This window comes from Giraffa tippelskirchi, chromosome 14 (assembly GCF_054371585.1).
Source record: "Giraffa tippelskirchi isolate mGirTip1 chromosome 14, T2T-mGirTip1v1.2.pri, whole genome shotgun sequence".
NCBI lineage: Eukaryota > Metazoa > Chordata > Mammalia > Artiodactyla > Giraffidae > Giraffa > Giraffa tippelskirchi.
Window position 1 is genome coordinate 7,588,827 of NC_137288.1, and position 19,556 is coordinate 7,608,382.

At 48.1% G+C, this 19,556-nt stretch overlaps 1 protein-coding gene and 2 long non-coding RNA genes across 4 annotated transcripts in view; 1 reads left to right on the forward strand and 2 right to left on the reverse strand.

Annotated features, from left to right (window-relative positions):
• LOC145534164 (uncharacterized) overlaps nt 1-12,832 on the reverse strand; it is a 33,278-nt gene extending 20,446 nt beyond the window's left edge. Inside the window, exon 1 of one of the 2 annotated variants that reach the window (XR_014074297.1) lies at nt 12,639-12,832. This is a non-coding gene — a long non-coding RNA (uncharacterized LOC145534164). The remainder of the gene's footprint in view (nt 1-12,638) is intronic. The other variant, XR_014074296.1, reaches the window with a different exon arrangement.
• Nucleotides 1-19,556, forward strand: part of LOC145534151 (uncharacterized) — a 270,548-nt gene that overhangs the window by 145,090 nt on the left and 105,902 nt on the right. The window lies entirely within an intron of this gene.
• Nucleotides 1-19,556, reverse strand: part of LOC145534143 (uncharacterized) — a 167,020-nt gene that overhangs the window by 104,912 nt on the left and 42,552 nt on the right. The gene's annotated exons all lie outside the window — the stretch shown is intronic.

A 19,556-nucleotide genomic window follows, 5' to 3' on the forward strand; every position in this document is an offset into this window, starting at 1 on the left:
TCATCACAAGGACACTTAAGAGGGAACTCTGAAGGACAACAACGATTTATGGAGACAATAAATATGGGTGAGAAGAAGACCTGACAAGCAAGGCAACTCAGGCCTCAGGGATCTTGATACGCTGCCTCGGCGCTCACCTTAAAAATGATATCTATCTTTCTGATGCTTGCTATAATAGACTGCTCCCTAATTTCTGTGGCTTAGGCAGAAGACCTTCCCTGATCCTTTCCTAACCAGGTCGATTTAAAACTCTAATCCACATGCCCCCCGAATGGCAACACTCTATAAGATTATCCATAAAAGAGAGTATTTTAATCTAAACTCCTCTTGTTAGCATCTTAGTTTGTTTGATAAATGTGCCTGTGCCTTTAGAGCTGATGTGCATGACTGCTCCTTAACAACAAACAGCGTTGAGAGCCTGAACACATAAAAAGTCCCAATGGGCACAGAACCCTTCGAAGGGGAGAAAGTCTATTAAAAAAAAACATAAGAGATATTATTCTGTAAAACTGTTATTTGATCTATATTTACTTGCTATGTTTTTGCTCCTAACATGTTGAACCTGTATTGTAAAAGTATAATAGTTAGAGGCTTATATAAATAAAGGTTTAGCACTAATATAAAAATAATAAGACAATTGTTAATCTAGCTGGTATGTTCTGTGCCTGACACAAAAATACTTTCAGAAAAGGTGTTCTGGCTGATCAACCCTTATCAATAAAGAGTCATAAGATGTTAGCAGGCCTCCAGGCCAGAAGATGATGTAAACAACATGAGACTTTTGTAATTAAGATATACAAAAAGTATCCTGGTTTCGATAGGGGTCAAAAACTGTTGACCCGTTGAGCTGATTTGGCATGACTCTACATTTTACATTTTCCTCTATGTACAAGTTAAGATATAAAAACTCCCTTTGAAAAATAAAGCTCAGACACTGCTTCACACATGCCTAGACTCACTGTGTCTTCTATTCCCTTCGCAGACATCGCCAATCCTGAGGGAACCCCTGGACCAGCTGGAGCAGGACTCCAGCACCCTAACCTTAACACTAACCCTAACACTAAACCTTACCAAAACCCTAACCCTAAACATTAACCAGAACCCTAACTCTAACACTTACCCTAACCTATGCTAATCCTAACCATAAACCCTAACTCTAACACTAACACTAATACTAACCCGAAACTCTAACCCTAATGCTTAACACAATCTCTAACATTTACACTAACTCTAACCCTACCCTAACCCTAACCTCTAACCCTAACCCTAACCCTTCCCTAACCCTAAACTTAACCCTAAACCTAACCCTAACCCAAACCTTAGTCTTACCGTAACCTATACCCTAACCATAACACTACCCTAATGTAAACTCTAACCTAAACATAACCCTAACACTACCCAAACGTTAACTCTAAACCTAACCCTAAACCTACTCCTAACAAATTCCTAGGTTACCACAATCATGTCCATGGGGAAGGAGGTTGCAAAGTGCATATGAGTGGGCTGGGTCACATGACAGGGTCACCTGGCTGAGGGCACATGGACCCTCCCATGGACCAGTACCCTAAACCTAACCATATTCCTAACCCTAAATGCTAACCCTAACCCTAAACCTAATTTTAACCCTAACCCTAACACTAAACGTAACACTAACTTCTAACCCTAACTCTAACCCTAATGCTATCCCAAAACCCTAACCCTAACCCTAAACCTAACGCTAACCCTTACCAAAACCCTAAACCTAACCCTTAACCCTAATCATAACTCTAACTCTTACCCTAACCCTAACCGCACCCTAACCCTAAACCTAAAGCATAACCCTAACCTTGGTCCTAACACTAACCCTAACCCTAACCCTAACCGTATCACTAACCCAGTCACCCAACCCCAGCCCTAACCCTAACCTCCAACCCTAACCCTATCCTTGAATTCCCGAGTCAGAGTAGTGTGTTTTGCTGCACTCTGCAAGGCTTGCAATCACATTCCTATGTCAGCATGGTCCTGCCAATGGGGATGGAGGCTGTGCAGTGTGTCTGATGGGGTCGGGTGCCATGCCATGGTCTCCTTGTGAAGAGCACCTGGCACCTCCCGTGGGCCCTACCCTAAACCTAACCCTAACCCAAACCCTAAACACTAACCCTATTGCTAATCCTAACACTAACCCTACCCTAACCAGAACCCTAACCCTAAACCTAATCTGAAACCTAATCCCTAAACCAAAACCTAATCCCTAAGAGTATCCCCAACCCTAAACCTCAAACATAAAACCTAGCCTTAACCGGTAACCCTAAACCTAACCTAAGCCCAAACCCTAGTCTAACCCTAACCCTAACACTAACTCTAACACATTCCTAGGTTAACACAGTCCTGCCCAAGGGCAAGGAGGCTGAAAAGTGCATCTGAGCAGGCCAGGTCACATGCAGGGGTCACCTGGCCTAGGGCACGTGGAACCTCCCATGGGCTCTTACCCTAAACCTAATGCTATCCCTAACCCTGACTGCTAAGCCAAACCGTAACCTTAACCCTAACAATAACTGTAACCCTATCTTCTAACCCTAAAACTGTCAGTAACCTTAATGATAACCCAGAACCCTAAACCAAAATCTAAACCTAACCCTAAACCTTAAGAAAACCCTAACCCTTAAACCTAACACTAACTCTAACACTTACCCTAACCCTAACCCTTCCCTAACCCTAACACTAAACACTAACCCTAAACCTATCTCTAAAGCATAATGCTAAACCTAACCCTAACACTAACCCTAAACCTAACGCTAACCCTATCACCTAACCCTATCCCTAACCCTAATGATAACCCAAAACCCCAACATTAACCCTAGCATAACACTAACCCTAACCTCTAACCCTAACCCTAACCTCTAACCCTAACCCTTCCCTAACCTAACCCTAACCCTTATCAAAGGACTAACCCTAACGCTTAATCCTAACCCTATCTCTAACACTTACCCTAAACTTAAACCTACCCTAACCCTAACCCTAACCCTTACCCTAACGCTTCCCTAACCCTAACCCTAACCCTAACCCTAACCCTAACCCTAACACATTCCTAGTTTAATGCAGTCCTGCCCATGGGAAAGGAGGACGCAAAGTTCCTCTGAGAGGGCCAGGTCATATGCAGGAGTCACTTCTCTGAGGGCACGTGGAACCTCCCATGGGGCCGTTCCCTAAACCTAAAACTATCGCTAACTCTAAACGCTAAACCTAACTCTAACCCTAACTTTAACCCTAATACTAACACTAAACGTAACACTGAGTGTTAACCATAACCCTAAACCTAACCCTAATGCTAACTCAAATCCCTACTCTAACCCTATACTTAGATAGCGTATTTAAAAGCAGAGACATTACTTTGCCAACAAAGGTCCGTCTAGTCAAGGCTATGGTTTTTCCAGTGGTCATGTACGGATGTGAGAGTTGGACGGTGAAGAAAGCTGAGTGCTTCAGAATTGATGCTTTTGAACTGTGGTGTTGGAGAAGACTCTTGAGAGTCCCTTGGACTGCAAGGAGATCCAGTCAATCCATCCTAAAGGATATCAGTCCTGGGTGTTCATTGAAAGGACTTATGTTGAAGCTGAAACTCCAATACTTTGGCCGCCTCATGCGAAGAGGTGACTCATTGGAAAAGACCCTAATGCTGGGTAGGATTGGGGGCAGGAGGAGAAGGGGCCGACAGAGGATGAGATGGTTAGATGGCATCACTGACTCGATGGACATGGTTTGGGTAAACTCCGGGAGTTGGTGATGGACAGGGAGGACTGGGGTGCTGCGATTCATGGGGTTGCAAAGAGTCGGAAATGACTGAGCGACTGAACTGAACCCTAAACCTAACCCTTAATCCTAGCCATAGATCTAACACTTACTGTAACCCTAATCATACCCTAAACCTAACCCTAAACCCTAACCCTAACCCTTAGCCTAACACTAACCCTAACACTTAACCTAACCTTAACCCTAAACCTATTCCTAAAGAATAACCCTAACAAGATCCCTAAAGCATAACCCTAAACCTGATCCTAACACTTACCCTAAACCTAACCTTAACCCTCTCGTTAACCATATCACCTAACCTCAAACCTAACCTTAACTTCTAACCCTAACCCTAACCTTGAATTCCAGAATCAGAATAGTGTGTTTCTCTGCACGCTGCAAGGCTTGCAATCACATTCCTATGTCAGTGTGGCCCTGCCAATGGGGAGGGAGGCTGTGCAGTGCGTCTGATGTGTTCGGGTGCCATGCCACGGTCTCCTTGTGAAGGGCAACTGGCACTTCCCATGGGCCCTACCCTAAACCTAACCCTATCCCTAACACTAACCATGAAACCTAACCCTAACCCAACCCTAACCCTATCCCTAACCCTAAACCCTGCCCCTAATCCTACCCCAACACTAACCCTAACCCCAACCCTAACCCCAACCCCAAGCCCAATGCTAACCATAACCTAACCCTATCCATAACACTGACCATACCCTAACTTAACCTTAACCCTAAATGTAACCCTAACACTAACCCTAATTCTTAACCTAACCCAACTCTAAACCTATCCCTAACTGTAACACCAACCCTAAACCTAAGCCTAAGCCTAACCCTAACCATAACCCTATCCCTAATCTTAACCCTAAACCTAACCCAAGGCAACCCTAAGCCTAAACCTAACTCAACCCCAACCCGAACCCTAACCCTAACACCAACCCTAACCCTAAACCTAACCCTAACACAACTCTAACTCTAACCCTAACCACTAACCCTATCCCTAACATAAAACCTAACACTAATGCTAACTCTAAACCAACCCTAACCCTAACCAAACCATAACCCTAACCCAAACCTAACCCTAACTCAAACCGTAACACTAAACGTAACCCTAACCCAAACCCTAACCCTATCCCTTAAACTAACCCTAAACCTAACCAAAATCCTAACCCTAAACATATCCCTAATCCTAACCCTAACCCAAACATAACCGTAACCCTAAACTTAACGCTAACTCTAACCCTAACCCTAAACATAACCCAAACATAACCTTAACCCAAACCCAACCCTAACTCTAACCATAATCATTTCCCTAACCCTAACACTAATTTTAACATAACCATAACCCTATCCCAAGTCCTAAATTTAACCCTAATCCTAATCCTAACCCTAACCCCTAACCCAAACCCTAACACCAAACCTAAGCCTAACCCTAACCCTAACCATAACCATAACCCTATCCCTAATCTTAACCCTAAACCTAACCCAACGCAACCCTAAGCCTAAACCTAACTCAACCCCAACCCGAACCCTAACCCTAACACCAACCCTAACCCTAAACCTAACCCTAACACAACTCTAACTCTAATCCTAACCACTAACCCTATCCCTAACATTAAACCTAACACTAAAGCTAACCCCAAACCAAACCATAACCCTAACCCAAACCTAACCCTAACTCAAACTGAAACACTAAACGTAACCCTAAACCTATCCCTTAAACTAAACATAAACCTAACCAAAATCCTAACCCTAAACCTATCCCTAATCCTAACACTAACCCTAACCCAAATATACCCATAACACTAAACTTAACGCTAACTCTAACCCTAACCCTAAACCTAACCCAGCCATAACCCTAACCCAAACCCAACCCTAACTCTAACCGTAATCCTTTCCCTAACCCTAACACTAATCTTAACATAACCATAACCCTATCCCAAGTCCTAACTCTAACCCTAATCCTAACCCTAACCCAAACCCAACCATAACCTTAACTTTTACCCTAACCCTAACCCTAAATCTAACCTTAACCCTAAACCTAACCCTAACACCAAAACTAACCCTAACCCTTTCCCTAAACCTAACCCTATCCCTAACCTTAAACCTAATCCTAACCCTAAATCTAACCCTAACCCTAACATCAAAACTAACCCTAACCCAATCCCTAACCCTAACCCTAACACTAACACTAACCCTAACCCAGCCCTAACACAACCCTAACCATAACCCTAAACCTAACCCATCCCTAACCCTAAACGTAACCCTAACCCTAACCCCAACCCTAATCCTAACCCTAGGACTAAACTTAACCCAAACTGTAACCCTACCCCAACCCTAACTCTAAACCTAACCTAAACCTAACACCAACCCTAACCCTAAACCTAACCTTAACCCTAATCCTACTGCTAACCCTACCCTAAAAACAACTGTAATCCTATCCCTAACCCTACTCCTACACCTACCCTGAACCCTAAACCTAAGCCTAACCCTAAACCTAACACCAACCATAATTCTAACACAATCCCTAACCCTAACACAGCCCTAACCCTAAACATAACCCTAACCCTACCCTAATCCTTACCCTAACCCAACCCTAAATCTAACCCTAATCCTAACAGCAACCATAACCCTAACCCTAACCCTAACCCTAACCCAAATCTAACCCTAACAATTACCCACGCCCCGAACCATAAACCTAACACTAACCCTAACACTAACCCAACCCTAAACCTAACTCAAACCCTAACACCAACCCAAAACCTAACCCAAACCTCATCTAACCCTATCCCTAACCCTAATCCTAAACCCAAACCTAACCCTAACCCTAATCTTAAACCTAAACTTGACCCTAACCATAATCCAATCCCTAATCCTAACCCTAACTCTAACCTTAACACCACCTCTAAACCTAACCCTAACCCAAATCTAACCCTAAAACTAACCCTATCGCTAACCCTGACCCTAACATGAAAACTAAACTTAACCCAATCCCTAACCTTAATCCTATCCCAAACCTAAACCTAACCCTAACCCAACCATAACGCTAACCCTATCCCTAACCCTAACCTTAATCCTAACCTTAACCCTAAGCATAACTCTATCCTTAAACCTAACATTAACCCACACCCTAACCCTAATCCTAACCTTAACCATAACCCAACCCTAATTCTAACCATAACCCTAAACCTAACACTAATTCTAAACCTAACCCTAAATCTAACCCAAACCTAACCTTAACCCTACACTAAATCAACCCTAACCTTAACCCTACCCTAACTGTAACCATAATCCTTACCATAACCCTATCCCTAATCCTAACCCTAACCTGAACCCGAAACTAACCCTAACCCTAACCCTAATGCTTACCCTAACCCTAACCCTAACCATAATCCTATCCTTAGTCCTAAGCCAAACCCTAACCCTAACCCTAACAATAACCCAACTCTAACCCTAATCCTAAACCTAACCCTAACCCAACACGAACCCTAACTTTTACCCTAACCCTAACCCTAACTCAACCCTAAACCTAACCCTAATCCCTACCCCGAACCCTAAAAGTAACCCTAACCCTACCCTAATCTTAACCATAACCCTAACACAAAGCCTAAAACTAATAGTGACCCTAACCTTAATCCTACCTCTACACCTACCCCAAACCCTAAGCCTAACCCTAACCCTAACTCTAATCCTAACCCTATCCCTACACTAACCCTAACCCCACTCCTAACCCCAACCCCAACCCCAACCCTAACCATAACCCAACCCTAACTTTAAGCCCAAACCTATCCCTAACCTAATCCTACCCCTAACCCTAACACTAATCCAAAACATAAAACTACCCCACCCCTATCCCGAACCCTAAACCTAAATCTATTCTAAACCTATCCCTAAACCTAAACCTAAATCTATTCTAAACCTATCCCTAAAACTACCCCTAACACCAACCCTAACCCTAACCCTAACCATAACCATAAAATTAACCCTAACCCTAACCGTAACCCTAACTCCAACCCCATCCCCAACCCCAACCCCAACCCTAACCCTACTAACCCTAACCCAAACCGAAACTCAAACCCTAACTCTAACCCTAACTCAACCCTAAACCAAACCCTAACCCTAAACCAAAACTAACCCTAACCCTGACCCGAAGCCCTAATCCTAACCCTAAACTTAACCCCAACACTAAACCTAACCCTAACCTAAAACAAACTCTTAGTCTAACCTTAACCAAATCGTAACCCTAACCTTAAACCTAAAAAAAATCCTAAACCTAACCCTAACCCTAACTGAAAACCAACCTTAAAGCTAACCCTAACCATAACCATAAAATTAACCCTAAGCCTAACCGAAACCCTAACCGCAACCCCATCCCTAACCCCAACCCCAACCCCAACCCCAACCCTAACCCTAACCCTAACCTTACTCAACCCTAACCCCAACCGAAACTCAAACCCTAACTCAACCTTAACCCTAACCATAAACGTAAACCTAGAATTCACCCTGACCCTAAGCCCTAACCCTAATCCTAACCCCAACACTAAACCTAACCTTAACCCTAACCCTAACCTAAAACAAACTCTTACTCTAACCCTAACCAAATCCTAAACCTAACCCAAACCCTAACCCTAACCTGAACACTAAAACTAAACTAAACCTAACATTGACCCTAACCCCTACCCTACCCCTAACCCTAACCCCAACTTCAAAACTACCCCAACCCTAACTCTAACCCTAATCTTAACCCAAACCTAACTCAACCCTAAACCTAATCCTAACCCTAAGCCAAACCTAACCCTTACCCTAATCCTACTCCTAAACCTAACACTAACAGTAACCCTAACCCTAATACTAACACCAAACATAACTCTAAACATAACCCAAAACCCAACCCCAACCCTAACCCTAAACCTAAACCTAACCCTAACCCTATCCTCAACACTAACCCTATCCCTATCCCTAACTCTAAAACTAACCCTAGCCCTAAACCTAACTCAAACCTAACCCTAACCCTAAAACGAACTCTAACCCTAATCCTAACGCTAACCTCAACCCCAAACCCAACCCTACCCCAAACTCAACCCTAACCCCTACACTAACTCTAATGCTAACCTTAACCCTAATAATAACTCTAACCCTAACTCCAACACGTACACTAACCCTAACCCTAACTATTATCCTAACCCCAAAACTAACCCTAACCATTACCATAAACCTAAAGCTAACCCCAACCCCAAATTTAACCCTAAACCTAAAACTAACACTAACCCTAAACCCTAACCCTAAACTTAACCCTAACACTAAAACTAACCTAAACCTAACCCTAATGCTAAACCCAACACCAACCGCAACCCTAATCCCAAATCTAAATCTAAATTTAAAGCTAACCCTGATCTCTAACTCTAATGCTAACTCTAACACTTATCCTAACCCCAACCCCAACCCTAACCCTAAATCTAATCCTATACCTAACTCAAACCTAGCCTTGACCCTAAACCTAATCCTAACCCTAACCCTAAAACTCACCCTAAACCTAATACTAACCCTAACCCCTTACTCTAGCCCTAACCCTAACCCTAAAACTAACCCCAACCCTAACCCTAACTCTAACCTTAACTCAACCCTAACCCTAACCATAACCCTAACCCCAACCCTTACCCTAACCCTTTCTCAACCCTAAACCTAACCTTAACCCTAATTCCAACCCCAATTCCAAACCTAACCCTAACCCTAATTCAACCCTAACCCTAAACCTAAACGTAACCCTAACCCTAATCCCAACCCTAACCCTTAACCTATCCTAGCCCTAACCCTACCTCAACCCTAACCCCAACCCTAATCTGAACCATTACCCTAACCCTAACACTAACGTTAACCCAAACCCCAAATCTAACCCTAACCCTAACCCTAATGCTAACCCCTATCCCAACCACAACCCTAACGCTAAAGCTAACCCTAACCCTAAGCCAAAACCAACCTGAAACCCAACTCTAAATTTAACCCTAACACTAAACAGAATCCCTAACTCTAACCCTAACTCTAACCCTAAACCCAACCCCAACCCCAACCCTAAACCTCACCACAAGCCTAACTCAACCCTAAACCTAACCCTAACCATAATCCTAAAATTAACCCTAAACCTAACACTATCTCTAACCCTTATCTCTAACCATAACCATAACTCTAAACCCAACCCCAACACCAAATCCAACCCCAAAACTAAATCTAACCCTACTCTAAACCCAACCCCTACCTCTAACCCTAACACAAATCCTAATCCCAAACCCAAACCCAACACTAACCCTAACCCTAAATCTAAAACTAACCCTAACCCTACCCCTACTGCTAATCCCAAACCCAAATCCAACCCTAACCCCAACCGTAAACCTAACCCTAAAACTAACCCAATCCCCAACCTTAATGCAAACCCCAACAAAAATCCAAACCACACCCTAAGCCAAACCCTAACTCAAACCTAACCCTAGCGCTAACCCTAACCCTAACGCCAACCCCAAACCCAACCATAACTGTAACCCGAACCCTAACCCTAACTCAATTCGAAATGCAACCCTAATTCTAACTCTAAACAGAAAACTAACCCTAACGCTAACCCTAACCCTAACCCAAACCCAAACCCAAACCCAAACCCCAACACTAACCCCAACCCTAAACCTAACCCTAACCCCAAACCGAAACCTAAAACTAAAACTAACCCTAACCCTAACCGAAAACTAACCCTAAAGCTAACCCTAACCCTAATCATAAAATTAACCCTAACCCTAGCACCAACCCCAACCCTAACCCTAACCCTACTCAAACCTAAACCTAACCCTAACTCAACCCTAAACCTAAACCTACTCAAACCTAACCCTAACCCTACTCAAACCTAACTCTAATCCTAACTCAATCCTAAACCAAACCCTAATGTTAAACCTAAAACTAACCCTAACCCTGACCCTAAGCCCTAACCCTAACCCTAACTCCAACACTAAGCCTAAGCCTAAGCCTAACCCTAACCTAAATCAAAGTCTTACACTAATCCTAACCCTAACCCTAACCCTAAACCTATCCCAAACACTAACCCTAACCCTAACCCTAAACCCAACTCCAACCCTACCCCCACCCTAACTCTAACCCTTATCCTAACCCAACCCTAACTCAACCCTAAACCTAATCCTAACCCTAAGCCAACCCTAACTCTTACCCTAACCCTACTCCTAAACCTAATACTAACACTAACCTTAATAATAACCCCAAACATAACTCTAACCATAACACTAAACCCAACCCCAATCAAACCCTAAACATGAAACTAACCCTAACCCTAACCTTAAAGTTAAACCTAACCCTAACCCTAAGGCTACCCTCAAACCCAACACCAACCCTAACCCTAACCCTAGCCCTAAACCTAACTCAACCCTAACCCTAACCCTATCCCTAAAACTAACCCTAACCCTAAAATTCATCCTAAACCTAACACTAACACTAATCTCTTACCCTAAACCTAACCCCAAACCCAACCCTGGATCAAACCCTAACACTAACCCTAACCCCTAACTCTAACCCTAATCCCAAACCCAACCCCAACTCTAACCTTGACCCTAACTCAAACTTAACCCTAACCCTAACCAAACCCTAACCCTAACCCTAAAACTAAACCTAATCCTAACTCTAACCCTTATACTAAGCCTAATTCTTCCCCTAAACCTAAACCTATCCCGAACCCCAACCTTAACCTTAACCCTAATTCTAAACCTAAAACTAACCCTAACCCTAACACTACCCCTAACCCTAACCCCATACCCTAACCCTAACCCTAACCTCTGATCCCAACCCTAAACCTAACCCTAACCCTAACCCCAACACTAACCCTAATCCTAACCCTAATTCTACAACTAACCCAAACCCTAACCCTAACGCGAACACCAACCCAACCCCAACCCTAACTGTAACGGCAAACCAAACACTAACTCAAATTTAACCCTAATCCTAAATCTAAAACTAACCCTAACCCTAACACAATCACCAACCCGACTCCAGTGTGCTAAACTGTAGCCTAACATTAACCCTAACACTAACACTAACCGTAACCCTAATGTTAACGCATAACCCTAACCCTAACCTTAACCTTAACACTACCACTAACCGTAAACCTAACTTCTAACCGTAACTCTAATGCTAACCCAAAACCCTAACCCTAACCCTAAACCTAATCCTAACCTTATCAAAAGACTAACCCAAACACTTAACCCTAACCCTAACACTTACCTAAACCTAACCTTAACCCAAACCTTACTCCAAACCTAACCCGAACGTTACCCAATCATTAACTCTAAACCTAACCCTAACAATTTCCTAGGTTAGGACAGTCCTGCTCATGGGGAAGGGGTCTGTAATCTTCATCTGAGCAGGCCGGGTCACATGCCACAGACAACTGGCCGAGGACACGTGGAACATCCCATGGGAACCTACACTAATCCTAAACCTAACCCTAACCGCTAACAATAACACTAATGATAACCCAAAACACTAACCCTAAACCTAAACGTTTCCTTGCTATTGCCAAGTTCCCCCCTCCTCTGAGCACCAGCTTCATCCTCACGAATGAGGACATCAATTGCTACCTTAGCACGTTATTCTCTTCATCCTCTGAAGACTCATTAGGGTTATCCTACAATTACTAGCTGGCCCGAACAAGTATCCCCTGAATCCAGATTCAGCTGGAGTCTCCCAGGCTCATCTGGCATGTCTTCCCTGAAGTCTGCCAAAACCCACACCCTTGCATTTCCAGGGACTCCCCTCAGCCAGCTGGGCAGAAAACCCTGCATGGTTCAAACAAGCTGACAGACAAGCGGGAGAGGACTCACGGGAAGACCGCTTCCCTCAGGTCTCGGGTGGAGCTCTGGGACCACAGCAGCAACGGGCCATCCCAGCCCCTGGGCTCAGCAGCGCCCTCATTCTCAGGCCGGCGGCTCTGCCCTGAGGGGAGCAGGAAGGTCACCAACTGCCGCAGGTGACCTCACGCCCTTCCCACTGCTGGAGCCTGACCTCCTCCGGCCCCACCCCTTCCCCTACCCCAGCAGGACGAGAGCTCGTCTTCCCCTGGCTTCCAACGTCAGGCCCGGCCCTGGGCCCCGATTGGGCACTGCCCCAGCCCGGAGCCAATCACAGTGGCCAGGGAGGTGGAACGCACAGATTGGCCAGGGCCAGGCCATGTGACCATACTCGCCAGGAAACACAAACATCACCAAGTTTCCCTAAGAAACCAATGAACAAAATTATCCAGTAAAGGAAAACCGTACTTTTTAATGAGGCCAATTTCACAGGGATAAAAAATGCTTCCAAATGAACTGCTCAAGGAAGCTACTAAATAAACTTTCAGAAAAGATTAATAGTGTGTTTTTTTTTGTAATAGGGTGACGGAGAGCTATACCTTTCCCATCTATGTGAATTTACGTTTAAACTAGATTTCCCTTGGCTATTATATAAGACAAAAAAACCCACAACACCCCCTTCCACCTCCCTCCCCCCCAAAAGTGATTTAAAATATTGAATTTTTGTGTGCTCTGTTGTGTCTGATTCACGGCAACTCACGAACTCTACACAGCCAGGCTCTTCCGTCCATGGAATTCAGGGCAATTTTTTCTGTCCCAGTAAATGCCCACCCTGGGTGATCCAAAGGCAAGGGCTCAGAGGCTCCTGAGAGACTAACTCCTTTCAGCTGAGCACAGAGCTGGCTCCTCACTGGGATGCCTGTGGCCTGGGGCTCCCTGAGGGAGAGCAGCACTCGCCCCACCGTGTGGTCACTGCTGGAAGTGCAGGCTGCTCCTCACTCCCCCTTGACAGTGTCCCTGAGGGCAGAACAGTGTGAATCGAATCAAGGTGGAAATGCAAACTCCAATGCAACCAAACTTCCCACAAGGTCTCCAAAACCACTCAGGAACAGGGAATTGGAAACTGCAGGGGATGACATGAATGGAGATGGAGACTTGACACCTTACACTGAGTTCACTTCCAGTTATCACTAGACAAACTTTCCATGAAAACTTGTCACAAATCTAGAAGATCAATGAGTAGAAATTGGACACGTGGTTTGAGTCTTCACACACAAAACTAAAAGGCAGTCCTCAAAAAAACCCAGAGAATACAGTGGACTTTGCAACATCAAAGATATCTACTGTGGGAAAGACCTTATTACAAAAGCAAAAGACAGGTCATACATCACGAGATGAATGAGTGGAAACACAAAGCTTATCAAGGATGTGTCTCCAAACAGACAAAGAACACCAACACAACAAGCCTGTGAAAACTAGGGAAAGGTCTGAAGGGACACCAGATCGAGGAAGACACACACAGGGTATCCCGCATGATGTCCAGCACTGAGGGCCTGAAGACACAACAGTCTAGTTGCACTCCCTCAGTCCTGTGCGACCCTGGATGAGGCCTCTGTTTCCCAGTGGCTCTGAGAGATGGACAGGGAGGAAGGGGAAGAGAAATCAGTTGCATTGCTAATACTCACAGCAAAGTCTTCCAATGAGAAGGGTATCATCACCCCCACTGACAATGCCATTCACTGAAGTGATACCCACGAGTCGATCGAACCCAGAAGGGAAGGATGGACCTGTTCTCACAAAACGGCGAGAGATGGAAGAAAGAAGATCAAGCCCACACCAATCACTGGAAAGATAAGCTGTGCTCATGGCTTGAAAGAATTCCTATTGGGAAAATGTTGTCACAGCTCCACAATGCAATCCATAGCTTCGATGCTATTCCTCCCAAAAGGCCAATGCATTTTCGCACCGAACAAAGAATTCCAAAAGGTGTACGGAGAGAGAAAAGAGCCTAAAGAGTCAATACAATCTGATGGAAAAGTACTGATACGGACATCCAAGGTTGTGTGAAAGAAGATTAGACTACCAAACTAGGATCCTGAGGAGAGTATCGGAGAAGGCAATGGCGACCCACTCCAGTACTCTTGCCTGGAAAATGCCCTGGATGGAGGAACCTGGTAGGCTGCAGTCCATGGGATTGTGCAGAGTCAGACACGACAGAAGCCACTTAGCAGCAGTAGCAACAGCAGCAGCAGCAGCAGGACAGTATGCTACTGGGAATACAACAACACACACAGATCCAGATCGATGGAATAAAGTTGAGGGTCCAGAAACAAACCCCAGCATCCATGGTCAACTCATCTCTGACACAGAAGGGGAGAATATCCAAATGGGAACAAGAAAGCCTCTTCAATAAATGTCCACGGGAAAACCAGACAGCTACATCTGAAGAATGCTATTGGTTTTGATCTCAGACTACCTCAATATTGGGGAAAAACCTCACCCTAAAGACTGATGTCATGAGATAGCTAGAAAGAAGCGTAGGTCAAAGGCTCCTTAACATCAGAGTCTCCTTGCCATTTGCTGGGTGAAGGTAGAAATGGGTCTCTTCAAGTAAGGGAAAGAGGGAAACGAAGTACACCAATTGGTTTACATCCAATGGAAACCTCTTCACAACAGAGAAGCTAAGCATTCACAAATGCAAAAGATAGGAGACAGAACATGAGAGACTCCTTGCAAGTGATGTATCTGAGAAGGGGTTCATATGGAAAGAGATGAAGAATGCACAGCACTCAGATTCCATGAAACACCACCACCTCCCTTGGCCCTTCCCCCATGACCAATTCGGACCTAAAGCCTTTCTATCTCTCTAACCTATCCCTAAAACATAACCCTCATCTAATCATATACATGTGCATTCATAGTATCCATCCATCCACACACGAGAGACAAAGAGGAAGACACAGAGAAAGGAAAAGAGAGGGACACAGCCAGAGAGAGACACGGAACCAAAGAGAGGAAAGGAGTCGATTGTCAAGACTTTTCATCCGTCTATCTCCAAGTTAGAAGCACTGACAGCGCCCATCCACCCCAGAAGGGGGAAAAGGACAGAAGGTTTCGAGAGGAAAAAACAAGATCGCAGGGAGCCATTAGAAGCTCAGCCATCCGCAGAAGCCGAGCTGGGACACTTGAACAGTATCGCAATGGAAACAGAGGAGCAGAATTTTGGCTTCTCTTTTATATAAGAGAGGGAGGCCTTCGAGTCTTCCTTTCGGTCCTCCAACTTGGATGCGGGGTCTGAAAACAGTCAGGAGGGGGAGTGCCTTTTCCTGGGTACCACGGCGCATCCAGGCCTCCTTCTGCCCCATGTGCCATTGCGGGATTCCTCGGGGACCTTTTGTCTTGGGGCCGGAACTGGTGTCTTGGGGCCTCCTCTCGAGCATCAGTAGAAGTGACAGGCCTCCTCTTGAGGTGCGAAGGTAAGTAGGGATTCCCGTCGAGGGGATGCAAAGCCGGCGGCCCCCCTCTCGAGAAGAGGTGGTGTAGGGGAGGCGGGGTCGCTGTCGAGCCGCGCCTGGAGACTCGGGGTTCCGCTCGCGTGGGGACACGGGGATCTCAGGGAGCCTCTGGGGGCGCCTAGAGGGAGTGCAGCCTCCTTTCCAGTGCCAGAGGGAACTCAGGATTGCTCTCGAGGCACTGCAGGTGCAAAGGGCCCCGTATCGCATTGAGGGGGGCATCCCGTGCACGCTCTCAGGTTGTCGCGGGAAGCCCTGCCTTTTTGCAGGGTGACACGGCTATCTTGGGGGACACCTGGGGTCTCCCGCAACGAGTCAAGCCCCGGTTCGAACCGGGAGACGTGCCGGGGCTTGCTCTCCACCCCCTGCATGGGAAAAGAGCCTCATCTCACCATGGGCGTGGATTCAGTTGGGTTTTCTCAACGTGCGGCAGGGGGCTCTCGAGTGGCGGCGGGTACCCCTGCCAGTCTCCCCCGTTAGCCCAGCACGGTCGTGGCACCTCCTTTCGAGCGGCGATGGGAGGGGGCAGCCTCGGGATCCCTCAAGAGCCACTGAAGCACACAGGTCCTTGTCAAGCGTTGAGGCAGGACCCTCGGGGTGCCCCTCGAGGTGGGATGGGGCACCTCGGGGCATCTCTGGAGTGGCATCAAGGGAGTGGAGGGGACGCAGCCTTTCTCTCAGCTCACTGCAAAGGGAAATCAGTCTTCATCTCGTGTGGAGAGTCGAAGCTGGTGCTTTTCCGTGAGTTGCATCAGGAAGCTGGCTGTGCCTCTGGCGTTCCCGGGCGGGGTCGCATCAGGGAGCCTCTCATCTTGCGTCTGCGAAGTGCAGGCCTCCTTTGGCGTTGCCAGGGGGCAGCTGGGCTTCCCCTGGCGTCGCTGCAAGGAAATTGGACTCGTTTGCCAACGGGGGGTTTCCTTGGGGACCTTTCGTCTTGCGGCTGGAACCGGCCTCTTGGGGCCTCTTTTCGAAGCTCAGGAGAGGTTACAGGCTCGCTCTGGGGGTGCGAGGGAATGTAGGGATTCCGGTTGAGTCAGGTAGGGGATTCGACCCCTCTTTCTAGAGGAGGGGTCGAGGGCGACGGGGGGCCCCTCTTGAGCTGCGTCTGCAGGCTAAGGGTTCCTCTCCTGTGGGGACACGGGGATCTCGGGGAACCTCTGGGGGCGCCTAGAGAGAGTCCAGCCTCCTTTCCAGTGCCAGAGAGAACTCAGAATGGCTCTCCAGTCGCTGCAGATCCAAAGGGTTCCGACTCGCAGGGAGGGTGGTCCAGCGGACGCTCTCGCAGTGTGGCGGGAAGCCCTACCTTTTTGCAGGGTGGCATGGGTATCTCAGGGGACACCTGGGGTCGCCTGCAAGGAGTCAAGCCCCGTTCAGAGCCGGGAGAGGTGCCGGGGAATGCTCTAAGTGCCCTGCAAGGGAAAAGCGCCTCCTCACGCAATGGGCGTGGCATCACGTGGTTTTTCTCGACTAGCGGCGGTGGGTTCTCGAGTTGCGGCGGGTAACCTGGCCCGTTGCCCCTGTTAGCCCAGCGGGGTCGTGGTGCCTCCTTTGGAGCGGCGAGGGGAGGGAGCCGCCTCGGGATACCCAAGGAGGCGCTGCAGCACACCGGGTCCACGTCAAGCACTGAGCTAGGACCCTCGGGGTGCCCCTCGAGTGGGATGGGCATCTAGGGGCATCTCTGGAGTGGCATCAAGGGAGCCGAGGGGACTCAGCCTTTCTCTGGGGTCACAGCAAGGGGAAATCGGGCTTCATCTCAAATGGAGGATCGCAGGTCGTGCTTTCCTACGAGTCGCAGCAGGAGGCGGTGGTTGCCTCTCTGGATCTGATGCAAGGCGCCTCAGGGAGCCTCTCTTGTTGACTCTGGGAATTGCCGGCCTCCTTTGCCATTGCCAGGGGCAGCTGGGCTTCCCCTCGATTCGGTGCAATGCAATGGGGCCCCATGTGCCATTGCGGGCTTCCTTGGGGACCTTTGGTCTTTTGGCTGGAACTGGTGCCTTGGGGCCTCCTCTAGAGCTTCAGGAGAAGTGACAGGCCTCCTCTTGAGGTGCGAAGGAAAGTAGGGATTCCCGTCGAGTGGAGGCAAAGCCGGCTGCCCCCTCTCGAGAAGAGGTGGCGTAGGGGAGGGGGGGTTGGTGTCGAACCACGCCTCGAGACTCGGGGTTCCGCTCACGTGGGGACACGGGGATCTCGGGAAAACTCCCGGGTCGCCTAGAGGGAGTCCAGCCTCCTTTCCAGGGCCAGAGAGCACTCAGGATGGCTCTCGAGTCGCTGCAAACACAAAGGGCCCCTTCTCGCAGGGAGGGGGGCCCACGGGACGCTCTCGCGCTGTGGCGGGAAGCCCTGCCTTCTTGGCGGGTTGGAACGGGTATCTCGGGGGACACCTGGTGTCGCCCGCTCGGAGTCAAGCCCTGTTCTGAGCCGGGAGAAGTGCCGGGGCATGCTCTCCACGCCCTGCACGGGAAAAGCGCCTCCTCACGCAATGGGCGTGGCATCACGTGGCTTTTCTCGACTTGCGGTGGTGGGTTCTCCAGTTACGGTGGGGACCCTGGCATGTCGCCCCTGTTAGCCCAGCATGGTCGTGGTTCCTTCTATGGAGCAGCAAGGGGAGAGAGTCGCCGCGGGTTTCCCCAGGAGGCGATGCAGCGGACCGGGTCCTAGGCACGCATTGAACTAGGACCCTCGGGGTGCCCCTTGAGTTGGGATGGGCATGACGGGGCATCTCTGGAGTGGCATCAAGGGAGCCGAGGGGATTCAGCCTTTCTCTCGGGTCACAGCAAGGGGAAACAGGGCTTTATCTCGAATGCAGCGTCGAAGGTCGTGCTTTTCCGCCAGTCGCAGCGGGAGGCGGCGGTTGCCTCTCCTCATCCGATGCCAGGCGACTCAGGGAGCCTGTCTTGTTTCCTCTGGGAAGTGCCGGCCTCCTTTGTCATTGCCAGGGGCAGCTGGGCTTCCCGTGGATTCGCTGCAATGCACTGGGGCCCCATGTGCCATTGTGGTCTTCCTTGGGGCCTTTGGTCTTGGGGCCGGAACTGGTGTCTTCGGGCCTCCTCTGGAGCGTCAGGAGAAGTGACAGGCCTCCTCTTGAGGTGCGAAGGAAAGTAGGGATTCCCGACGAGCGGAGGGAAACCCGACGGCACCCCTCTCAAGAAGAGGTGGCGTAGGGGAGGCGGGGTCGCTGTCGAGCCGCGCCTGGAGACTCGGGGTTCCGCTCACGTGGGAACACGGGGATCGCTGGGAACCTCTGGGGGCGCCTAGAGGGAGTCCAGCCTCCTTTGAGGGCCAGAGAGCACTCAGGATGGCTCTCGAGTCGCTGCAGATACAAAGGGCCCCTTCTCGCAGGGAGGGGGGCCCACGGGATGCTCTCGCACTGTGGCGGGAAGCCCTGCCTTCTTGGTGGGTTGGCACTGGTATCTCGGGGGACGCCTGGTGTCGGCCGCAC